At 38.5% G+C, this 25,730-nt stretch overlaps 1 long non-coding RNA gene and 1 other non-coding gene across 2 annotated transcripts in view; one reads left to right on the forward strand and one right to left on the reverse strand.

Moving 5' to 3' along the window:
- LOC132532825 (uncharacterized) overlaps window positions 1–25,730 on the forward strand; it is a 94,558-nt gene that overhangs the window by 63,807 nt on the left and 5,021 nt on the right. Inside the window, exon 2 of the long non-coding RNA XR_009544768.1 lies at window positions 6,698–6,823. This is a non-coding gene — a long non-coding RNA (uncharacterized LOC132532825). The remainder of the gene's footprint in view (window positions 1–6,697; window positions 6,824–25,730) is intronic.
- Window positions 18,228–18,333, reverse strand: LOC132532899 (U6 spliceosomal RNA). The gene has a single exon (XR_009544819.1). It is a non-coding gene; the product is annotated as a U6 spliceosomal RNA (small nuclear RNA).

The raw sequence follows: 25,730 nt of genomic DNA on the forward strand, positions 1-25,730 counted from the left end.
TGGCCCCCCTCCTATGGGATTTACCATTACTGGGACAAGTGCTCTATGCGCTAGGTCCTGCACTTAAATCAGGCACTTCAAATTTGCCTAAACCACTAAAATTGTTAAGATGGCTCCAAATGCATTAAACTAGGAACCTCAAGGATAGGAACCTATTATACAGAATACACATGGAGTGACTGTCCAATTCTTGCCCATTTAGCAGTCCAGTTTTATGTGTGTTGATCCTGCCATAAACAGGCATGTCAACCTGGACACAGTGGCCCTTTAAGATCTGACCCTAGTAGGACTAAAATGAAGCTGGCTGTTGAAAGTCCTACCACACAATGGCAGTTGTTAGAACTTGGCTAACACAGTGTACACAGTTTTTCTGTCAGCAGTCTCAACTCTTACTCACTTGTAAAATGTCTGTGTATGTTGGGGGCCAGGCTGTGGTACACCCAGTTAAGTGCACACAGTTCCAAGAACCAGTCATTTTTTTTATTCTTCCACCAGTAGCCTTTCATAGACAGTGCAACAATGAATTGCTATGTGGTATACTTTCTTAGAGATAATTTAACAAACCCACCCCAGGTAGTCTGATGCTGCACTCAGATATAAATCGCAATGATAATCCTACACAGGCTGGTACAGGCTGGTGCTCATAAAACATAGCTAGCAATTGTAAACACATTGGCATATTTTATTTCTGGAAGTGATGGTATGAACTGTATGAATTATAAATAGTAGAATGAGATTACATTGTGACTGAATAACCAACCTTAATAAAAAAAAAATCTCTTTTCATATTCAGGATATACAATGAAAATGTGAATACCTTTATTCTGTCAAATTGAAGCTATAGGTTCCATATTTTCCACTGTCTACATTTCAACAAAAGGGTTAAAATATTATCAAATGAAATTGTTTAAGCATATTGTTATATCTCTATCTTTGTTTTGAGCATTATATGTATTAATAACATTAATAACATACATTATAATAGTATAATTTGTATGGTTTATGGACTAGTAACATATATACATTCACTTGTATGACTACATTATGTACTACAGTGCATACACACTATGGAATACATAATCTGACTAGCCATAGTCAAATTTTTCATATTAGAAAAATCATCTTAATGTGTACTATGGAATATGCCAAGAAATTAATAATTTCTTGGTTCAATTATTATTTATAAAAGCTTCTATGTGTTGTCATCACTTCCACTGAAGCAAATGTGATATTAAAGTAGATTAATAAATGCATTCCAGGTTTTGAACAGCCCCACTGTATATAGCACATGGATCATATTTGGGTAGATGTTGAATTCAGATACCACATTTTAAAAAGAAATATTGGCAAACTAATGATTTCAGGGAGAAGCAATGGGAATGTAACATGCTTGCTTATTTGAAATGGTAGATGGAAAGGAAGATATCAAAGTTAGAAAAGAAGTGATGCTAAGGAGAGCGGGCAGTGAGGAAGTAGGACAGATAGTTTTATAGATCTAAGGAGTTTCAGGAATATGGAAATGTAACAGGACAGAGAAAGCAGCTTGGCTCATGAGACATCAGAAAAAACAGACTAGGATGATGGAAGCAGAAGAGTCATTTTAGGCTGAGAATTCTCCTTAAAGAAAGAACTTTCTGGCAACTATTCATGTCTAAAATGATGGTACATTGCTATGATAAAATAAATATTTTTTTAAAAATTTTTAAAAAATAAAATAAATATTTTGTTGCTAACTATTTTTATTGAAGGGATAATGAATTATAGTATATTTGCTTATACATGTGTATGGTTTCTCAGTTTTGCATAACATATATCTGCTACACACTCTTATCCACCTCCCATCAAGGACTCCAAACTCCTCCTCCCAACACCCCTGCTCCATTCCCTTCCCAGAGTTCCTTGCTTTGGTGAAGTACACTACCCCCAGTTCAAGTTTTATCCTGTGTTCTCCATTTCTAACTCTGTCTCCCAAGTTCCACCTACATGTGGAATTATCAAGTATTCATCCCTCTCTTACTGACTCATCCCATCCAACACTTTTCCTTCTGCTTCCTGTGAAGGTGAGGCAAAAATTAATATTTTAGAGTTTTTTTTTTTTCCCTGAGCCTGAAACCTGATATGTAGGTGGATCCAAGTTATTGTCTGGGGAGATGATGTCATGGCTGGAAAAAGGACCAGAAAGCTGGATCAGGGAAGAGGGTAGCTCCCAGATATGAGAAATGTGTATAAATATTATTGACTGTAAACTCCATCAATTTGATGTGATCTGGGGCCCATATTCAGCTTAGGAGCCTATGTGACCTCTGCATCCCTGTAGATCTGAGCTCACATCCTGAGGTCATGAGTAGGAATGTTCTAAGCTGCCCCAATTTCAGGACCCATCTTCCTCAGGTGAAGCATAGAGTATGTTGTCCAGCCTCCCTTTGGAGGATGGAACATTCTCTACTGTTGATCCAAGTTGAGAGCAAGGTCCTATGGGGGCCCACAAAGGGGTCTATTGTGCTGCTCCTGATAGAGATAGATGACTGGTAACATTGGGGAGAGGGATTTATTTATGATGTCTAGGTCTTTGACTGTTGGCATTGGTTCACCAACAATGGTCTTACCACTGTCTTTTCTACCTTTTCTTTAGGTTTTAGGGTTATGTTTATTCCCTTTGTTGCTGTTGTTTGAGTTCCCATTTACATTCTATCATAGATTATTTCACTTGGAATCAGAGTTCCTTTCATTCTTTTCCTATCGGACTCTTTTCAGTAGTTTCTGCAAGACAGGATTGGTGGTGGTAAATTCCTTCAATTTTTGTATGTTTGGGAAGGTTTTGGTTTCTCCTTCACACTGAAAGATAGTTTGGCAGGATAGTGTATGGAGCCGATAATTCTTCTCTCTTAATACTGTAAAAATGCCATCTCATTCCCTCCTTGATTCTCGGGATTGTGTTCAGAAATCTTGTGAGAGCCTGATGGTTCTTTCTCTTCACGCCAGCTTCTTCTTTTTTCTTGTGGCCTGCGATATTTATTCTTTTTCCTTTCTTTTAGAAAGTATGACTATTATGTGTCTTGGTGTTAGCTGTCTGGAGTTCAGTTGTTTTAGTTTCCATTCAGCTTCCTCTATATTTTGACCATTGCCCTGGTGTGAGAAGTTTTTTGCAATAATTTCTTTGAATATGCTCTCTGCTTCTCTCTCCTTCTCATCCTCAGGCATGGCAATAACTTTCACATTTTTTCTTGTGGTGGAATCTGCTGTTTCACAAAGACTTGCTTCATTTTTTGTAAGCCTTTCTTCAGCTGCTTTGCAGTCCTAGAATGTGGTTTTTATCTTCCAGTCCTGCTATTCTATCCTTAAGCTGGTCTACTACTCTCAATGCAAAACCTGTTACATGGGCTTTTGTGCTATCAAGTGTTTCATTTATTTTCAGGATTTCCTTTGGGAATTCTTTTTTGTGAATTCTTAGCTCTTTGCTGAAGAGATCTTTATCTTACTGAATTTCCATTTGTACTTAATGGTTGGAGTCTTGAATTGCTTTCAGAGTTAGCTTTCTGAATTCAAAGTCAGCTGGATCTTCCAAATTCTCGTGATGAACTTTTTTCTTTTTTCATGTTTTGGTTGGGTGTAAGCTTTGCCATTCAGCTGACAGATGGTGCTGTGGTTGTGTCCTTTTATAAGTGATGCTGGCATGGTGGGATCAGGAGGAGTCTTCCTCATTACTCACGCCTGGTTAGGGTAGGGCTGCAGGGGCTGTGGATGTTTCAATATGGCTCCACCTGTTTCCCACGGCTGCGTTCCCAGTTCTTGTCTGAGACAGTTGTTGTGGATGTACCTGACAGCAGCTTGGTACCCAGCTGTGTCCTTTTCTCAGACTGTACTTTGGCCTCTGGCTGTCCTGTTTTGCATTCTTGGGTGTCTCCATGCCGCTGCCCGCTGCTCAGTGCCCACACTTCACCATGGCTCCAGCTGCTTGATCCCAGCTGCTGGTATGGCTCAGATTTCCAGCTGCTACTGTGTCCCATGATGCCCCCCCTCCCTCCCACTTTCCACTATCCTGTTTCCACCTACCTGATCCTCAGACTTTGTAGGTTGTGTTGTGATGTTCCAGGCATGCTTTTCCCTTCGCCTCTCCTTTTCTCCTCCTCCTCCTTTTTATTAATCCCTTTGCCTGTTTTTAACTGGCACAATCTTTCAGTCATTGCTGCTCCTTGGTGATATCCCTGGAACTCCCCCTTGTTGACTGTTTTTAAAAGGAATCATTCAAAATGAATTGAGATGCTAGAGGACACTAATATGCACTGGATTAAAGTAGGCTTTAATTATGGCATCTACATCTTTTATAATGCTGGTAAAACACATTTAAGGTGAAAGAGAATGTTAATAACAATTGGCTTGAGACAAAGATCCTATGTTATTATGGAAAGTCTACTGTTGGGTCTATTCTATAATTTTAAGACTTCTCAATAATGCCACGAATTATGAATTTCTAATCTTGATGATAATAATATATACTACATAAGTAACATTTCCTAGAGAATACAAAATGGCTGAAGTTATTTTATATAACAGGTAGGAAATAGAGATAGTAACAAAAGTCTGATTTTAAGAATTTCTATAAGGTCTGACACTAGAAAAAAGAAAATAGACAAACCCAGATGGTAAGTGGTAAAGCATGATTCAAATACAGAGAATCTGTTTCCAAAGTCCATAGAGCTGCACATACACTGTACAGAGACATGTATTTAAGTTTATTTTGAACCAATAATAAGTTTACATGATGACAGAAAATAGTACAGTGAGGTCTTATAATCCTTTATCCCAATTATCGCTAGGGGCTGCATTGATGCAAATAATGTACATCGAGTCTAGGATGTTGACATTGGTGGAAAGTGTAAGTATATTATATGTCATTTTATCACATGTGCAGATTTATGTAATCATGGCTGGAATAAAGGAGCCAATTTCGTCTATTCTCGAAAGAATCTCCTTCATAGTTATGTCTTCTTTACAGTCATTTCCCCTCTTTTCTCATCACCATTTCTATCACCTTTTGCAACTACTGCTTCATTCACCATTTTTATAATTTTGCTATTTTTGAATAAACTTTTACAAATGGAAATGTTACATGTAACCTTTAAAGATAAATATTTTCATCCCAAAGGCACTGGATATTTTTTAATGAGGGAAAATTTAAATATATCAATTGTGCAGTTTCTCTTTTCTTATTATTAGTGATTTCATATTGAGTTACAAAATTACAGGGTAACAGGGAATCAACTCCCCGCCATTCCCACCACTGGAATTCTGAATACCCAGTCCCTTCATTGTAAGCTACAGCAGTTCTCTTAGGGTACCTGGGGGTTAACTATTATTTATACAACTATTTGTCTATATCTGCATATATTTTTTGCAGTTTCTATGAGTAAAATTCCATTTGATTTAAAAATAACACGCTTATTGAAAAAATGCTTCTATAAATAGTACATAATATAGAAAATGTACAAGAATCAATACTAGGTCTGAGTATACGAAGAATAATGGATGGAATATAAACATTTAAATTGAGCTAAGATACAAGAATTGACATTTTGTTTGCATTTTTTTATGATTATCCACCAATGATTGGGTGAATATTTTTTATAACATCACAAATGATCTGTTTTGCTGTATATAAGCAGAGAAACAAGTTAATGTGCTGATGAGAAAGAACATAATTAGCAATCAACATTCAAATTTATTTTAAATTACATTCCCAGACACAGGGAAATATTAAAAAAGAATTAAGACTTTTCCTCCATTAGAGTTTTAGTTAGAACTATTTCATTAAGTGACAGCTTCAAAGCAAATAGGCAGGCAATTATGTACCTTTACTAATCACTGTGACTGGTAAAATCTTTTCCTACCATCTGATTTCCAGATAACGCAGTAAAATAATTTTGTCTATAAGATAATGTTTCTGTCTGATGAAAACAAAAAAAGGCAAATAAGGAAAGCTAACTGTAAAAACAGTTATATCTAAAAGATTTTTTAAATATAAAAACACAGCTTAAAAACTTGACAGCTGACACGGCTAACAATTTTCATCATCTCCAGGTCTTTATCAACCTGAGTCTTTTTTATTTTCAGGGAGAGAGAGAGAGAGAGGGGAGGAGAAGGAGGAGGGAGAAGGGATAAAGAAGGAAGGAGAAAAGAGAAAAGAGAAAAAAGTAAGCCTTAGCATCAGAACTTCCGCCAATACAGCGGGGGCCAGACTTGAACCTGGGTCTTGCCCTTGATAAAGTGGGCTCACTAACCAGGTGAGCAGCCTTACCTACCAGAACACATTCTTGCCTCCTTTTTACTTTTGACTTAGTTTACTTATTTTGGATAAAAGAGAGTACCATTGCCACCCAAGCTTGTTGAACTATCTTGGGAAGGTAGCATAGACTCTGGACTTCTGTTTTATAGGATGACTCAGCATTGATGCTTAAACTTTGCTAAAGAGATGTTCAGATAACAGAAAGGACAAACAAAAAGCAATGAAAACCTAGAATTTTAATTGAGTGTTTCATTTAAATTACATATATTTAAAAATGCACATGCATACCACATATAGACATGTAAATATATAGATTGATATTTATTTAGCAGAGCAGTATCCAGTATCCCATACATGTATGATATCACTGAATTGTCTCTGAGAAATGATTTTTTCATTCACTGCTTTCTTGAGGTGAAGGGGCCAAGAAGAGGCAAGGTAGTGGTGCTTTGCCACCCATGGAGTTGTCCCATTATGCCATGCATGATGTTCCATGTGTTAAGAAGACCCTAGAGCCTGGAAGGTTATATGTTCTATCAGGTAAGCGATCCTCTCTGCTTCTACCCCCAACTTGTCTTCTTTCTTCACACAGAATCTGAATCCTAGAGATAGGTTATGGGGAATACCAAAAGTGTGTGTGTGTTTCGAAAAGTTCAGTGACAGTGGGCCTGTTAAGCTTAAAGTTGCCAAATTTTCTCTTTTAAAAATATTATTCCTGAAGCTGGGGATCACTCACATGTCTATTTTCAGCTCTAGGCCACTTTTTCATTCAGCCAGATAGAGCAAGAGTCAGAGAGAAAGAAACACAACACAGCACTCAAGCTTCTTCTGGTGTCCTAGTATTTTCCATGTTTCCAGATCTTGACTCAGGGCCATGAACGTGACAAGACAGTTACCCTCCCTAGTGCTCTATCTCTCCAGCTCTCATCGAATTATTTATTTTTGATCTTCCAATATATTTTGAACTACTCATTCATATACATGCAAACATATCTGAAACACATGTGTAAATGCAGCATGGAATAGCATAAATGCTAAAGCAATGAATGGCCAATATAAACACAGCATGTTTTCACACTCATGTTTCAATATACACAAAACCAAAACCAACCAACAAGCAAAAGTCGAAGCACTCACTATTCACAAATCAACTCCCTTTCACATTTGTAAATATATTATTTATGCTTTGCTTCTTTAAAATAAAATATATCCAACTAAAAGACTTAATCCTAGACTTGTAGTGAATATTTATATACTCTTTCCCATCAGCCTGCTGATAAACATGAACTATATCCCAAAGCATAGTCTTTGATTACATTCATTTGCTACACAACAGTTGTTCATTAAGCCTCTACTATATACAGGCAGTGGAACTATAAAAGTGAATTGTTTGCTCTCCAGAGTATAGCTGATCACAGATGAAGGTATAAAAATGAACTCTGATATGTATGATACATGCTGAAGTAAATCTATTTTGATATTTATCAAGCCAGAGTAAGGGTGCTATTAATGAAGAGTAAAAATAGTGGAAAACATATTATGGGTGCTTAAGACTAAAATTTAAAAAATGACACCTGGATATTTAAATCTAGTGGTCTCATTTTAGAGGTGGAAAAACAGAGGTTCAAAAAATTACCATAGCTAGTTAGAATACATTCTTATTAGATGCTATTTTTTTTATTTACTGGAGAATTAATGGTGTACAGTCAACAGTAAAATACAGTAGTTTGTACATGTGTAACATTTTTCAGTTTTCCACATAAAAATGTAACCCCCTATAGGTTCTTCTCTGTCATCATGTTCCAAGACCTGAACCCTCCCCCCAAACCCAGAGTTTTATACTTTGGTGCAATACATCAAATCCAGTCCAATTTCTGCTTTGTAGTTTCTTATTTTTCAACTTCTCCTCCTCCTCCTCCTCCTGCTCCTCCTCCTCCTCCTCCTGCTCCTCCTCCTCCTCCTCCTTCTTCTCCTCCTCCTCCTCCTCCTCCTCCTCCTCCTCCTCCTCCTCCTCCTCCTTCTTCTTATTATTAGAAACTTAGTAATGATTGACAAGATTGTGGGATAAGAGAGATACAATTCATATAATTCCCACCACCAGAGTGCCATATCCCATCCCCTCCATTGGAAGCTTCCCTACTCTTTATCCCTCTGGGAATATGGACCAAAGACCTCTATGGGGCGCAGAAGGTCAGAACTATGGCTTCTGTAATTGCTTCTCTGCTGGACATGGGTGTTGACAGGTCAGTCAATCCATATCCCCAGCCTGTTTCTTCCTTTCCCTGGTGGGGTAGGGCTCTGGGGAGGTGGGTTCTAGGACTCATTGGCGAGGTTATCTGCCCAAGTGCTAAAATTTAAAATAGCCTTACTGTTGACTTTACAAGGTTGTTGTGAACAACAAATTATATATACTATATAAAGTTTTGGCATATAACAATGTATCACTAAACATCCAAGAAGTCTGAAGTGGTTCAAACTGCATAGATTCAGAATAAAACATATTTGGGCTAAAATTCCATTTATTCCTAATGTGGCATTTAATTTGTCTTTTTTATAGGCTTATAGTAATCCTCTTTAACACAGTAACAATAATTCTAATACTTAGTCCCATGTTGATTTAGATATATTAAAATTCAATTTTAATCAAATTTATTATGTGATGCATTTATTACATCATAATTCTATAGTTGGCAAAATTTCAATGACTTACTATATATAATATATATATATATAATATATTCATATCCATGCCAAAATCCATATAAACTAGAGAGAGAAACAAAGGAGAGAGGCATAGTACTAGGCTAAGGCAAAATGCTGGTATATGTGGTGTCAGGACTTGAACAGAAGAGTTCAGGTTCATAAGTCCAAAACTCCACCACTCACCCACTCCCAGGATTTATAGGTCTTTTTTTTTCTTTTTCCCAGGGCTATTGTCACTGGGGCTCAGTGAGGGCTCTGTGAATCCACAGCTCTTGGTGTCATTTTCCCCCCTATTCTCTCTCTCTCTTTCTTTCTTTCTTTCTCTCTCTTTCTTTCTTTCTTTCTCTCTTTCTTTCTTTCTCTCTCTCTCTTTTCCTTCCTTCCGTCCTTCCTTCCTTCCTTCCTTTCTTCTTTCTTTCTTTCATTCATTCTTTCTTTCTTACTCCCTTCCTTCCTTCCTTCCTTCCTTCCTTCCTTCCTTCCTTCCTTCCTTCCTTCTTTTCTTTCTTTCTATTTTATTTGATAGCACAATAGTAAAACTGAAAACAACAGGTTAGATAGAGAGAAAGACACCTGCAGATGTGCTTCACTACTCTTGAAGTGTCCCTGCTGGTGGGGAGTTGGGGGGGTACCAGGCTTAAACCTGGGTCTCTGTGCATGGTAATGTGTATGTTGAGCTGGGTGTTCCACCTCCCCTCCACCTCCACTTCCTATCCCCCCTCCAACAGATTTTTAAAAAGTAGACTTTCTGTTTGGGAGAAAAATCATGATTAGTATACTGAATTTGAGGAAACATTCCTTGTGGCATATCTGAAAGTTAATTTGTACAACATGAGATGTGCAATTTTGATTACCTTATTTATTTATTTAGCCTCCAGGATTATTGCTGGGTCTCGGTGCCCGCACTAAGAATCCACTGCTCCTGGAGGCCATTTTTCCCATTTTGTTGCCCTTGTTGCGCTTGTCATAGTTATTTTTATTATTGTCATAGGTGTTATTGGATAGGTCAGAGAGAAATTTAGAGAGGAGGGGAAGACAGAGAGGAGAAGAGAAAAACACCTGCACACCTGCTTCCCCACTTGCGAAGCGACCCCTGCAGGTGGTGATCTGGGGGCTCAGAACCGGTATCCTCACAGCAGCCCTTGCGCTTTGGGACATGTGTGCTTAACCCACTGTGCTACCGCCCAGCCCCACAGCCCTGACTTTATTTTTAATTGCTGGCCTCTGAGTAGAAATTGACCACAGAAATGCCAGTGCTGCATGAATTGAGAGACCAATGTGGTATTACTAAAAATCTGATGAAGATTATAGGGAAACTTGCTAATGTTTGGTTATGATGTGAAACTTTTTTATAATTCTAAATCCTTAGTATGAGTCATGATATATACAAATAATTTTGTCTGCATTTTAGTAGAAATTGAATAAGGGGCTGAGTTTATATTTCAATTCAAATAAAATAGCTAGTAACCTGGAGATGAACAGTGTAATCTTCTTGGGAACCTTGTAGATAAAATTGAACTTCCACAAAGCATGTAGCGGGGGTCTAAGTCAGTAATATTTATAATTCAAAAGACAGGAAGACTGGAGTTGATGTTTCAGTTGCATTTGATATAAGTACTGTTCAAAAATTTCTTCATTAATTTTCTATATTATTTATGAGAGAGAGAGCAGAGAACAGGACTATACTCAGCATATAAGAAGTTAGGGATCTGGGACTTCATGTGTTCAAGTACTTTGCTCTACAGCTGAGTGTCTCCCCAGCCCTTGGTGTGAGTATTTAATAAGAAAATGATATAATTTAGTGAGTACCGAGACATATTTTTGAATGTCTAAATAAACAATGATGAATCTTTTCTCCTTAACTGGTTATTGGTTTCAATCAACTTCATCCAATTAAAACATCATTTCACTTCCCAATTAAAGCATTTTTTTTCTTGAAAAAGATCGACAGTAAAATATTTGCATGGAACTGGGTGGTGGGGTACCTAGTTAAGTGCACATAGTACTAACCACAAGGACCTGGACTAGGATCCGGGGTCGAGCCCCCACTCCCCACCTGTGGGGGTGGGGGAGAAGCTTCACAAGTGGTGAAGCAAGTCTACAGGTGTTTCTCATTCTCTCTGCCTCTCTGTCTTCCCTTCCTCTCTTAAGTTATCTCTGTTCTATCCAATAAAATAGAAAAACTGTTGAGTCGGGGGGTAGCACAGCGGGTTAAACGCACATGGCACAAAGTGCAAGGACCTGGGTAAAGATCCCTGTTTGAGCCTATATATATATAGTAAAATATGAGCACTTAGGGACTCTTCTAGATCTATTCTATAGACAAAGAACAAATTAAATAGTTTACTGGGTCAATACTGATCAAATCCACCCACATTTATTTTCATTCCCTGTTTTTTCATCCAGTCACTGAAAAGAAATTGCTCTCTTCACTGCTTTTAAAGTCAAATTAATATTTAAAGATTTTTTTCACCTTGTAGGACAGCACCCAGACTCACAAATGTTCTAATATATTCCACAACTGATTCTTCAACAGGCCTCCTGACATTCTGCAAGGCAAGATACTCCAGGATGGTAGAACATATGATAGAATGGAAAAATCCATTTGACCCAGTTAATTTACAGAAAAAATGAGTTCCTAAGATAGAAGCAATAATGTTTGGGAAATGATAAGCTATGGATGACTGTATTGAAAGAATTATCATAAATTAAAAAAAGGGGGGGATCATGCTCAGCTTGTGTATTATTAAAATAAGCAAAAAATCTGTCCCCTTCCTGGTGTGGGAAATCCAAATGAAAAGACTCTCTCTATTTGAAGCCAGTCAGTCCATTAGATAATAAAGTCATATAAGCAACTTAACCATTTCAGTTTGGGAATACATCAAGACAGTTTTTAAAAAGAATTATCATTATTTATTTGATAGAGACAGCCAGAAATTAAGAGGAATGGGGAGATAGAGAGGAAGAGAGACAGAGAGACACCTGCAGCACTGCTTCATCACTTGTGAAGCTTTCCCCCTGCAGGTGGGGACCAGGTGCTTGAACCTTAGTCCATGTGCATTGTAACATGTCCACACAACCAGGTACACTGCCACCTGGCCCATCAAGAGAGTTTTCAAGACAAATATCCTATTGTTAAGCCTGTACATCACTGATAACTTTGTCACTCTAGGCACTGCTTCTATCTATGAGCTGTGGTTGGAGCTCTAAGAACTGATGAACTTGTCTGCATTATTACCAAGTCCTCCAACTGCAACAGGTGCCTTCATGAGCTTTGGTAAATGTAGATGATGATTTTTATTTTAACCAATTTAACTTCATTAAATTCACAACGATTTTAGTGACAGATTCAGTTTTAGAGAGTTGGGACAATGCTGTGAGGAATAAGTAACATGAGACTCTAAAGCAAATCTATATGAAACTTCCTTGTACTCTCAGAGATTGTAAAAACCTTACAAACTCCATTTGGTAGGAGAGGGGTGCAATGCATGACTCAGTTTTATGATTTAGTGGATTGGGTAACAACTAGCTCATAAATGTGAAGATGAAGGTACATATCCACCCAGCCTACAAGATCAGGCACTCAGTCTTCCTCAGTCTTCACCCGGGCTTTAGAAAAAACCTAGGAACCATTTTTCAAAGTATGCCTAAACTGTTTGTGTTCTTCTAGCATTTGCCCTTCTTCTGTAGCCAGTCAACAGCATCAGGTTGAGCCTGATGTAAAGTTTCGAGACCTCCTTTGAATCTGGAGAGGTGGCAGTCATTGACTATGTGGGTCATAGTCTGTCAGGAGCCGCAGGGGCAGTTCGGGTCATCTCTGGCTCCCCAGCGATGGAACATAGCGGCGCACTGGCCATGGCCTGTTCGATAACGATTGAGGAGGGCCCAATCACAACATGCTAGGTCAAAGCCGGGTTGACGCTTGCAGGGGTCTGTGATGAGGTGTTTGTTCTTGACCTCAGCTGACTGCCAACTCTGTTTCCAAGAGTCTGGAACAGAGAAGTTCAGTGTAGGCATAGGGGACCAGATTGGGTGACGAGATGTCAAGCGTTGGACAGGGTGGGTGAAGATATCCGCGTATATTGGCAGGTCTGGTCGAGTGGAGACGTGGGAAATGAACTTAGATGATGCCGCATCCCGACGTATATCTGGTGGGGTGATGTTGCTAAGAACTGGCAGCCATGGAACCGGGGTGGAACGGATGGGTCCAGAAATTATCCTCATGGAGGAGTATAATTTGGAATCGACCAAGTGGACATGGGGGCTACGGAACCATCCTGGGGCACAGTATTCTGCAGTGGAATAGCATAATGCCAGAGATGATGATCGTAGTGTGGAAGTGCTCGCGCCCCATGAGGAGCTGGCCAGTCTTGCAATGATGTGATTCCTCGCGCCCACCTTTGCTGCAGTTTTTATGAGATGTTCGTGAAATGACAGAGTGCGATCGAGAGTAACACCAAGATAGACTGGCTGGGCTTCATGCCGGATTCTTGTATCACCAAACTGCACATTAAGCTCACGCAAGGCCGAGGCATGGTGTAGATGGAAAACAGATGATACCGTTTTTGCAGTGCTAGGGATTAGTCGCCATTTTTTACAGTAATCAGATATCAGAGACATGTCTTTTGTCAGTGTTTCCTCGAGGATGTCGAACTTGGATGCCTGAGTTGCACAGCAGATGTCATCGGCATAGATGAACTTCCTTGAAGAAGTTTCTGGGAGGTCATTGATGTAAATATTAAATAGCGTAGGAGCCAGAACAGAGCCCTGGGGGAGGCCACTTGAGACAAGTTTCCATCTGCTAGACTTGTCACCCAGATGCACCCGGAATCTTCTGTTTTGGAGAAGAAAGGATATAGTGTTGGCCACCCATGGAGGCAGGCATCTTGAGATCTTGACTAGGAGACCACGGTGCCAGACCGTGTCATAGGCTGCTGTGAGATCAACAAAGGCAGCACCCGTCTTTAAATTCTTCTGGAATCCATTTTCAATGTAAGTTGAGAGGGCCAGGACTTGTTCGCAGGTAGATCTTCCTGGGCGGAAACCAGCTTGGGCGGGTGATAGGAATTTCTCTGTAAGAGGAGAAATACGTGACAGAAGCAGCCTCTCAAGGCGTTTGTAACACACGGAGAGGAGAGAAATTGGTCTCTAGCTGGCGGCCAGTGTAGGGTCTTTCTTTGGTTTCAAAACTGCTATTATCTTAGCACGACGCCAAATTTTGGGCATAGATTCGGATTCCAAGATGTGGGACAGGAATGTAGTGAGCCACTTCTTTGCCACGGGACCCAGGTTAAGAATGAGTTCTGGGGTGATGTTATCATAGCCAGCAGCCATTCCCGGTTTAACCCTCTTCAAAGCGTCTTCCAGTTCAGACAGTGTAAAGGGGGAGAGTTTTGGAGATGGACAAGGTAAACGGAAGTGGGATGACCACTCATGGGAAATTTCTCTTTTCCAGACTGGGTCGATCTTAGCACGTCCAACTTGAGTTAGGTGACTGGCTACTGAGTTTGGAGATACGGGAGGATGGGAGACGGGAGGGGGTTGGCTACCGGCACCCAGACTATGAAGAAGCTTCCAGGCCTTCCTACTTGAGTGGGTGAAGTTCAGACTTTCCGTGAGTTGTTGCCAGCGGGCTTGGTGTGCTGCATCCAGGGAGGCAATGTTTGTGTAGGAAGGTATAAGTGCAATCCATAACTCTTGGAGTCTGCATGATGATTATCTTAAAACTGATTCTTAGATGGTCCATTAGCATGTCTGTCTCTGGAAGATCTTTAGAGTACCTCTGAATCTCCTGGACTGTAAAATCTAGGGATGAAAACAACTTAAACCATTCCTACAAGTCCAGAATCTTGTCTTTATCTGGTCATGTATTAATTCCCTATTGCTAGTAACTACACACATACTGACCAAGAACAACCACAAAGCACCATTGTTCTATGAGTCAGAAATCCAACATGGGTCATCAGACTGCATTCTTTCCTGGCAATTGAAGAAGAGAATCCATCTCTGCCTCAGTTCTAGCAGTTAGAGATTGCCTGCATTCTTCATTTTGCATGACTGTCAAAGTTCTTTCTTTCTTTCTTTTTTTTTTTTTCTGAGTAGTATAATACAGTTATAGGTCCCAAGTGGTAAGTATATCTGTGAAGGTTATTACTGTGCCTGATATTAACACATTAATTCAAATGATTCAAGGCAGTTTATTAGAGTGCAATGAGCAATCTTTTTCTGAGTTAGAGGATTATGAAGAACAACAGTGAAAGGCCTTTCTTATAACTAAGCATTCCTCTGTTTCACTGAATTCTTAGAACCTCCTCAAGATTAATTTTTCATGAGGTTTTTCTCTTCCCTCCAGCATGCATATGTCTTGTCAACACATTTAAGATACTTGCTGCTTCCTGTTCTGTAAATATGTCCAAGACGAGACCATGAATATATGTGGGCAGTATAATAACCTGTGAGATGGACCTGTGATCCAGTGCTCTAAACATCAGAAGATGGGAGATAGGTAGAAAATTGAAATAAACAAATATAGATTTATGACTATTCTTGTCAGATGATATCTAATAGTTACTAGTGTGCCAGGAAGCCACGTGGCAGATTAAAATTTGAACATTTAAAAAGAATGGATATGTTAATTTTCTCTAGTAAGAAAAAAAAAAACAGCCCTCGCATATCAGTTTCAGTTAGTGTCACAATACATCAAGGGTACAAGTAGGTAAGGATATTTTTTCAACAGTTTAAATTTATTTATAGGTTTAAAAGTAATGAAATTAGAATTGTTGTAGATCACATCAGGTAGAAGGATGTTAAGTTATTTATTAATCTTTACAAACTTTTATAAAAATAATTATCATACCACATCTCTGGAGCAAACGTCACGGACTAGTGCCATTTTTAAAGACCTGGAAGAGACAGAATGACTTGTCAGCTTGATCCAACTCTAGGGGATTTTTGCACTAAATCTTTATCCCATGACATCTGTATTCTTCCTTCTAATAGTGATCCATAAAGGCATTTTGAATCCCCAGGAAATCGTGTCTACTCTGATTCAAAGTCTTATAACAACCCCCCACCAAATATATATATATATATATATATATAAAGAAAAGAAAGAAAACTTTAGTATTTAACTCTCTTCTGTTACAGTGATCTTGGTAGATTTCTATAGGTCCTTTGGGGAAGGAAAGGAGGATGACATAATAAGTGCTTTTGGCAGATTCTCAGCCCTTTGTTTAAGAGGTTTCAGGTATATAAACAGGATGGGGTCTAGGATTTCATTGAAAGCCTAAGAATTTTCATTTGGATAATTTGGATCCAGTTTCTATTAGAAAGTCTAGAGAATTTTTATTAAACACACTATTGGATACTTTTGTTGTGGGCAAAGGAGATAACAGTGTCAAAGCACAGGAAGTCTAGGTTTTTATTCCAGGCTTCAATACATGCCAGAACTGAGGAGTACTATCTCTCTGCCTCTCTCATTAAATAAATAAAAACATATATACATTAATAGTTTGTGCCCTGACTGTATGACAGCTGTCAAATACCCCTACAAGTGAAATCACTCTGAGTCTAATTTCAATGCCAGCCATATACAACCTATCTTTGTAGTCTTCTCAACTTTGTCATGGACATTCAAATGGCATCGCTCTTCTGCCACAGACCTAAAACAAACAAACAAACAAACTCACAAATAGTTTCTTCTGGTAACATCATCTCATAGTTCTATATACACAGAAAGCACAACAGAGAATTTTTTTTTTCTAAGTGAACTCTAATGGTGTTTTTTTTCTCTTCATGATATCTTGGTGACAGTAGTCCTCAGGGCCTTTCTAAGAGCTCTGTTTTAGGATGTAACCAAACAGGAGCAATTTAAATTTCATTTTTAACTTAATCACCATGCTCTAGTTAATGGCTTTTACTTCGTGATTTTCCATGTTATTTTTCTCCATAGCCATCACTTGATGTTTTCCTATGCTATCTTGAGTTTGCTATAACAACTAGAAAGTCTTTTTTGTTTTTTCCCCCTATTAACTGTGCACGTGTTTGAACTTTGCATCTGTTTAAAAAAAAACAAACTACGGACCAGTTGAAGATGGAAAGCAGAGAATAGATATGAATTCCCATAAGGTAAGTCTCAGATGCCTAGCAAGAAAACCTCTAGGTTAACGCTTTATAGAATAATGCTATCTTGAATCATTTTAACAACCTTAACACTGACTTCTGGTGCCAAGGAGACAACCTTGTAACTGGAACCTTTTGCCTTCATTAGTAATACTGCCTCTTTCTAAAATTATTCTCCCTTTTCCATGTTTATCAAACACTAAAAATTCAATCTTACTTACAGTGAGATCATTTCTGGAGATGAAAACCTGCCATCTTGTCAGATTTCTAGCATCTGAATAAACCCATTTTCTTCTCACTGCTACTTGTCTCTAGAATATCGACCCAAAGGCGGTAAGCACTGACTCTGAATATTCAGTAACAAGAATAATTCCATTCTAACATTTGATTCTTTATATTATACTAATACTGTAATTAAGGAATAAAATGATGTCTTGCAGGCACGAATGAGTGCTGGTTTAAAACAATCAAGGTTTATTACATTGCCTTACAGCAGTACAGAACGGTATATTTTAGGTTCAGCAAAATAGGTAATTATCGTCAGGGGTAAGACTAGGCCAGGCCCATGAGTCCAAAAGTTAGTTACCAGACTTTAGCTACACCTGTTCATGTCCTGGGAGGAGCCACCATAGCGGGCCCTGGGAGGCCCAGAAGGCATAGAGAGAGCTAGAGAGCACAGGAGAAGAAGCCCAGAAAAAGCCCTGGAATTCCAGCTGCCCTGGACTTCCTCCAGCTGCATGGAAGTTAAATAACTTGGTTTAAGTAAATCAATCAGCCTGATAGCAACCATTTGCTAACTATGTTCTCATGCTGAGCCTCAGTCATATGCTAATCAAGTCCCAAAGTCCTATTCACAGGATGTGTCAAAACATACTAAGACATTTATGTACATGGAAACTTCCATGGAAAAACCCAATTAAGTCAAAATTTCGTCAAGAACCTAAGCAATTTGTTGTAGTCACTTATTCATTGAGTTAACTCAGAGGATACAAAGCCATTTTACATTTAAATTTCGCCTAAGAGTCTTCTGAGCTTGTGAGATACTTAACCCAAACAGGACTCCAGGATTCACAAAAAGTAATAAAAAACAATCCAATTACAACTTTTTTTTTGTTTTTGTTTTTTTATGGAATACTTCACAAATTTTTATGTCATCCTCATGCAGGGGCCTACTAATATTTTTCTGTATCATTCTAATTTTAGCATATATGTGCTAAAAAGAACATGCATGGTACTACAAATTTTATACCCCTCCCCATGAGTATGTTAACTCTGCAAACCATTTATATCCCTCATCTTGATGGACTGATTTTTCTTCAGTTTTTAAACAAAACAGAATTCCAATCACTTTATAGTCTAATAAGTTCATATTTTCCCATATATTTCTAAGAAGTCCTGGAGATTGTGCTTATTTGTCTTGGAAATTATATGTTAATTATTGTGCTGAAATCCTGGTCTGGGTTGACGGCTCCTTTACAGTTTCAATCACCTTTCTACTACCACCTCTTCATATTCCTGTATCTATTCTATCCTCGATCCATTATCTACCACAAAATTGAAATATAAATTTATTCCCTAAGTCAAGGGAGTCTTTACTGACTTAATAATTAATAAAGCTATGTTATAGTTTGTTAAGGGAAAGATTTAGAGTTAGGAAAAAATAGGAAACTGGTCTTTCTAATTTTATTAATGACAAACAATCTAAATAAATAAATAAATAGACAATAGCTATTCTTTTGACTTGGACTTAGTCTGTTGCTGTGACTCACTCTGTCTTATAAACTCTTTTTTCCTTTCTCAATATTTTTTATCCTTGACCATTCCATACCTTCCCATGCTCTTTACAACTCCCACTCTTAGCAAAACTCTAAGCAAAATAAAACAAATTAACCAAGAGCACCACACACACATGCTCCCATGTGAACACACAATTTCTGTCTGTGGGGTTACATGGGTACACCTGTTAAGACTAAAATTATTTTACATTAAAATAATTTCTCTATGTCTTTTAAAGCAAGTATTAAGTTTATTATGCAAATCACGTAAATTTTTCTTTCTTTTTCTTTTTTAAAAGAACCAGACATCACTCTGGCACATGTGCTGCCAGGAATCGAACTCGGGACCTCATGCTTGAGAGTCCAAAGCTTTATCATTGCACCACCTCCTGGACCACAAACATATAAATTTTTCTTTCTCATTCAAACTCTACCTTTTGTCATGTTTCTTACAATTACACAGGGATAATTTTTTTTTAAGGAAGAAGCTATTTTCTACTTAAATGAACTACCCAAGACCAAATGAAGAAAAGGCTGCAACACTTTTTATTTAAAATACTAGTATTTCCTTACTTCCACAGATAAATAGTGTACAGCCCTTATTATTATTATTATTATTGATTTAATAATGATAGACAAGACCATAGGATAAGGGTGGTTCAATTCCACACTACTCCCACCACCGGAGTTCCCTTTCCATGCCCTCCGTTGAAAGCTTCCCTATTCTTTATCCCTCTAGGAGTATGGACCTAGGATCATTATGGGGTGCAGAAGGTAGAAGGTCTGACTTCTGTAATTGCTTCTGTGCTGGACATGGGCATTGGCAGGTCAATTCATACCCCACCCCCAACCTGTTTCTGTCTTTCCTTAGTAGGGCAGGGCTCTGGAGAGGTAGAGTTCTAGGACGCATTGGTGAGGTTGTCTGCCAAGGGAAGTCAGGTTGATGTCATGGTAGCATCTGCAACTTGGTGGCTTAAATAGCATTTAGATTTAAAGCAGAACAAATTGTTTAATAATCAGGAACCTAAAGGTAAGAATATAGCAGATGAGATTTGGAGTCTCCATTTTGGAAAAAGTTAATAGATTTACTTTAGGTACATTCCAAGGGGCCCAAGACTTTACTAATTTTTGCATGAGCCCAACAGCTAACAAGCAATTGGACTAAAGGCATTGTCTGGGGAGACAGTGTCAGAGTTGGAAATAGGACTCATGGGATCAGGGCAGAGAGTAGCTCCCAAATATGGGAAAAGTATATAAATACCATTATATGTAAGCCCTATTGATCAATCTGGGGCCCATATTCAGCACAGGAGACTTTATAACCTCTGCATCCCTCTAGATCTGAGCTTGCATTCCATAGCTTCAGCTAGGAATATTCTAGGCTGCACCCAAATCAGGACTAGTCTTCCTCAAATGGCAGAGTATGTTGACCCAGCCTCCCTTTGGAGAGTGGAACAGTCATTACCATCATCATTTCACCTTGAACAAGGTGCTGTAGAGGCCCACAAAAGGGTCCATGATGCTCTTACTGATGGAGATGACCAGTGATGGTGGAGAGAGGTATCTTCTAAAGGTCTAGGCCCATCACATCCTTGTGAGAATCCCAAGCTTCCCTAACTAGGGCCCTGGGTGATGGGGTGGCCTAATAGTGACCAAAAGAGCCATCATTTAAGTGTGCTGGTCTCTTGCCCTTATCCAACCTTTGTAGTGCTTACTTTGTTTGACAAGGTTAGCCTTAGGGTGAACGAGGGAAGAGAAACAGGGAGTAGGTGAGGAGAGTATCTAGGTCTATATAGAAAATATTTGATTAAATATTTTATGATGTATTTTTTTTAGGTTTTCTGTGGGTCACTGTAAACTCTTGTGTACTTTTACTTTAAGGTATATATTTTACCCTAACTTACGATACATGTGCACATGTGTTCTATCTCATGGGCCCTGGTCTATATCTAGGTTCTTTAGCTTTGTTAGGCAGTGTGTCACCCAAAATGGGGTTAAGGGGTCCTATGAGTTAGGAAAGGTCTTACCAGAGTAATGGAGCTGAAAGGTTGACATCCCGTGCCTGTCATCTCTGGACAGTCAGAAATGAAACATGTCGAGGTGGTATTTGAGACTACATCTGCTGATCTCAACCAAATGAAAGAGGACACTTTTTTAACTCAAATATACCGTGAGAGAGGCAAGAAGAGTAATGAAGAAAAGCGAGTATGGCGTTTTCAGTGATCTAGGGTCTTGAATCCTTCAACACATTTTCAGAACTCAGAAGAATTCTTTATATTGACTATCGTTAGAATCACTAGAGAGCTTTAAAAAAAATCCCAGTGCCCAGGCTCTGTGCCAGAACTATTAAATCAGAATCTCTAGGGTTGGGACCCACACATCACTCATTTTAATAACGCCCCCCAGATGATTCCAATATGCAGTCAAAGTTGAGAATCACTGGTCTAGAGAAAACGAGGACACTTTTAAGCACAGTCAGCTAATGGCCAAGTGTCATGTTGTCAACACTTTCAAAACTGTATTACAAGTAACTGCCTATGTCAGGATGGGGGTAGGTATTTAAGGAATTTTTCACAATCATGGTATTTAGAAAGCTTAGAAGTTATTTCTTAAAAACTATCTACTTGGGGGTCGGGTAGTGGTGCAGTGGGTTAAGCACATGTGGTGCAAAGCACAAGGACCGGTGTAAGGATCCAGGTGCGAGCCCCTGGGGGCTCCCCACCTGCAGGGGAGTCGCTTCACAGGCGGTGAAGCAGGTCTGCAGGTGTCTGTCTTTCTCTCCCCCTCTCTGTCTTCCCCTCCTCTCTCCGTTTCTCTCTGTCCTATCCAACAACGAACAACATCAACAATGGCAATAATAATAACCACAACGAGGCTACAACAACAAGGGCAACAAAAGGGGGGAAAAATGGCCTCCAGGAGCCGTGGATTCATGGTGCAGGCACCGAGCCCAGCAATAACCCTGGAGGGAAAAAACAAAAACAAAAACTATCTACTGGTCATGGGGTGTATACTACCAGTGAATGAGAAATAAGTAAGCCCTTGTATTTAAACGCAGGTAGTCTCAGTTTAGATAGGTGGGTGTGTGGGGGAGGCAGAGGGGATCGGGGGTAACTGATTTGTGTCAACTTTATCAAACCATTTGAATCAAAAAAATTTTGTTGATTTTTCACTTTTTATTTAGAAGAATATCAGAATCATCTACAATGGCTTCTGTTTTCCTCAGATGAAATTATCTCGCATTAAATAAATCAGACTCTTAAAAAATCTACTGTGTCAGTTAAGGAAATGGTACCTCTATCAGCTTGCCACTTCTTTTGTTTTATACTATAGTAGTATGGGTATGAAATTCTAGATAGAGATGAGTCCCTGTAAAAGTGTAATTCAATATTTGTACTCCATAGGTATACAAAAAAAAAAAAAAAAAACAGACCCGTCTTCAGCAGAATCTTCTGTAATTCATTTTCACTTTAAAATGGATTTTCCTCTTTCGAATTTTCTCTCTTTTTTTCTATCTCTAAAATGTGGACCATTTGTGTAAATATCTATTGAGTTCATTTTAAAGTTCAGTGAAATGATATATTTCAACCCTGGCATAATAATTTCCCATTATGATTATTACATAGAAATAGGGGGGGAAAAGTTAAGAGACTGATAAAATTAGTGTGTCACAAGCTCTTTTCCTCACTACCTTGTTGCAACTTATTAATTAGGTCATCGGAAAGCAGAATTATTCTCAGATTTTGTTATAAGTATGAAGAAAAAATGATGCTAGGATGAAAAGGCTGTGAGGTGATTATTATATTTAAATTTGGGGTCAGTCTATATTTCGGTACTAATATTCACTGAAGCTTATACTTGATAAGCATAAGTAGCAGTATCATTATTATCTATGCAAGTGAACTTGGAACAAAGGAATGAGGCATTTGTTGAGATTTTATTTGGCAGATGGAGAAGTGAATCACACAAAAAAATGTCATTCAGCTGGCTTGGTAAAAGAAGAAATAGAATTGTGAGAAGTATTGGACAGAGAAGTACATAAGAAAAGTGTGTCAGTCTACGATGGTATTAAAGTTTTGTAATATATAAAATGTTTGCCTCTCACTAGATCTGCATCTTTGGACAAACCATTAACCTCTAGCTTCATTCTTTTCTGCAAAATGGAAGTATACTCACTCACTTTGTAAAAGTTGATATATCTAAGTGCTTATATACAAAACTGTATTTCACTATTTCTTTTTAGTATCTCTTGACCAGTTGACCAATCTATTTAGCTACTCTTGTACGAATCTAATAAAATTCAACTAACTCTATTATTGTAAGGTAGTTTATTTCTGGTAGGATAGGATGTCTCAGGCTAGCTGATAATACAGAAAACAAAACATGAGAAGCAATGTCAAGCAATTAAGGTTAAGAGTCAGGTCAACATGTGGAAACTAATTAAGCAAAAAAGAAAACGCCGGATCTTAATCCCTCAGCAGAGAAAAGTAGGAATTGAGCTGTTTTCAACAGTTGAATTTTCCAGTGTCTTGGGAATCTACCTCTTCAGACAAGCCGGGGCAAAGGAAGGGGGGGAAATTAAGGGGCTGGGTGGTAAGCTGTTTATAGTTAGATAGAAAGATAGATAACACATAACTTGTGTTTCCCTCTAAGGAGAGAGGAATAGCAGGTTATAATGTCTGCTGCAAAACACAAAATCTCTGTATTGGGACTTGTCAGTTACAGCTGTATGGGTGGATGTAGATGTACAGAATGTACTAAAAAGAAAGCAAAGAAATGAAGAAAAAAAACACTGGATGTTGAAATTTTCCGTCTTCTTTAAGTTGGGTTCAAGAATCCTGTTAGTCGGGGGTTGGGCGGTGGTGCAGTGGGTTAAGCGCACGTGGCGCAAAGCGCAGGGACCAGCCTGAGGATCCTGGTTTGAGCCCTCGGGGGCTCCCCACCTGCAGGGGAGTCGCTTCACAGGCAGTGAAGTAGGTCTGCAGGTGTCTTTCTTTCCCCCTCTCTGTCTTCCCCTCCTCTCTCCATTTCTCTCTGTCCTATCCAACAACGAACAACATCAACAATGGCAATAATAATAACCACAAAGAGGCTAAAACAACAAGGGCAACAAAAGGGAGGAAAAATGGCCTCCAGGAGCAGTGGATTCATGGTGCAGGCACCAAGCCCAGCAATAACCCTGGAGGAAAAAAAAAATACTGTTAGTCAAATGGCTTTTGACTAAATATGGAGCATTAGATAGTGTCCTTGGGTAATCTGAAAAGACCTGGAGGGAAATAGTGACTGAGAGGTTCCCAAAGATAAGAGGTGATCTGATCTTTCTACTGAAACCAACGTGGCAGAATCCCATCTACATTCAGAAATAAAATTTAGTTTCAACTCTCCACTGTTAAATATGAGTATTCACCTAAGATAACAGAAATGGGAGAATTACTTCATGACCAAGAAATACATCAAAATCAAGAAAAGAAATATTTGAAAAGTTATCAATATTACTTGAGATGTAAATATAGATATATATAGTGGTCCAGGAGGTAGTGCAGTGGATAAAGCATTGGATTCTCAATCATGAGGTCGTGAGTTCAATCTCTAGCAACGCATGTGCCAGAGTGATGTCTGGCTCTTTCTCTCTCTGCCTAATCTTTCTAATGAATAAATAAATTCTTTAAAATATATATACACATGTATTGTATATATTTTATATTAATAGTCAAGATATAAAATGATTAACAAAAAGAAAATTGTTCTTTGGTGAAAAGGAATTATAGTAGAACACCTACCCCTCTTCCCTCTCCTCAAATAAAATAAAATGAAATCAGTAGGGTAACAAGTAAGGTTGGGAAAGGACTTTAGACTAGATGTTCCAGATAGCAGAGCAAAACTATAAGGTAGAAAGAAATCCCAGATAGTAGAACAAAAGTATAGAAACAAATGATAAAATATGAAAAAGAAAATTACCAGCTTAGTCCGTAAGGGATAATTACCATACACTAGGCATTCCGGATGGAGAAAGGGAATTTGAGGTCGAACAAATTTGTTAATGCAAGAATTTAAGAATGTTCATAAGTTTCTCAGTTACAAGACTCTAACAGTTACTGTCAAAGGGGCCAGGGAGGAAGCACAATGATTATAGAAACATATTTTCGTATCTTGGACATTAAGGTTCCAGGTTCAGTATTTGAACTGCTATAAACCGGAACTGTAGAAAATGCCCCTGTAGGAAAAAGGAAAAAGAAAGAAAGAAAAGCAAAGAAAGGAAAAGCAAGGTGTTCCATCATGAACTTTCAGATAAACAAGAATTAAGGATATGTAAACATGGCAGCTTTAGACTGAAGAAGAATATGTAAACATACAAAGAGAAATAAGAAACAAAAATGAATCAAAAGAAGTAATACATAATGTGCATAAAAACCGATATAGAGTTTTCAACAATAAAATAGAAAGCATTAATGATAAAGCCTTTTGTTTTTCAAAAAGATTTTCTTTATATGCTTGCTTGATTATTATGAGGTACAGAGATCAAAAGAGCACTGAACTCTGGCAGATGGCTGTGCCACAGATTGAACTTTGAGCCTCTGGGACATCAAGTATGCAAGTCCATTGTTGAGCTAGTTCTTAATTCCCCCAAAGCCTCTCAGCTCGGAACTATTTTCAACCCAGAATGCACTGATCTGCCAATAAATGGTGAAAAAAGAGCTCAAAATATGGAGATCTGAAAGATGAAAAATCTCACAGACTAGGAAAGATATCTTGTGAGACTACTGCAGGACAGGACATGTTCCATGAAAACAAGAAAAGAACCGAGAAGTAGAAAACAACGAGGCAGACTGACGATAGTGAAAGGAATC

The sequence above is a fragment of the Erinaceus europaeus genome, chromosome 14 (assembly GCF_950295315.1).
Source record: "Erinaceus europaeus chromosome 14, mEriEur2.1, whole genome shotgun sequence".
NCBI classification, from domain to species: Eukaryota; Metazoa; Chordata; class Mammalia; order Eulipotyphla; family Erinaceidae; genus Erinaceus; species Erinaceus europaeus.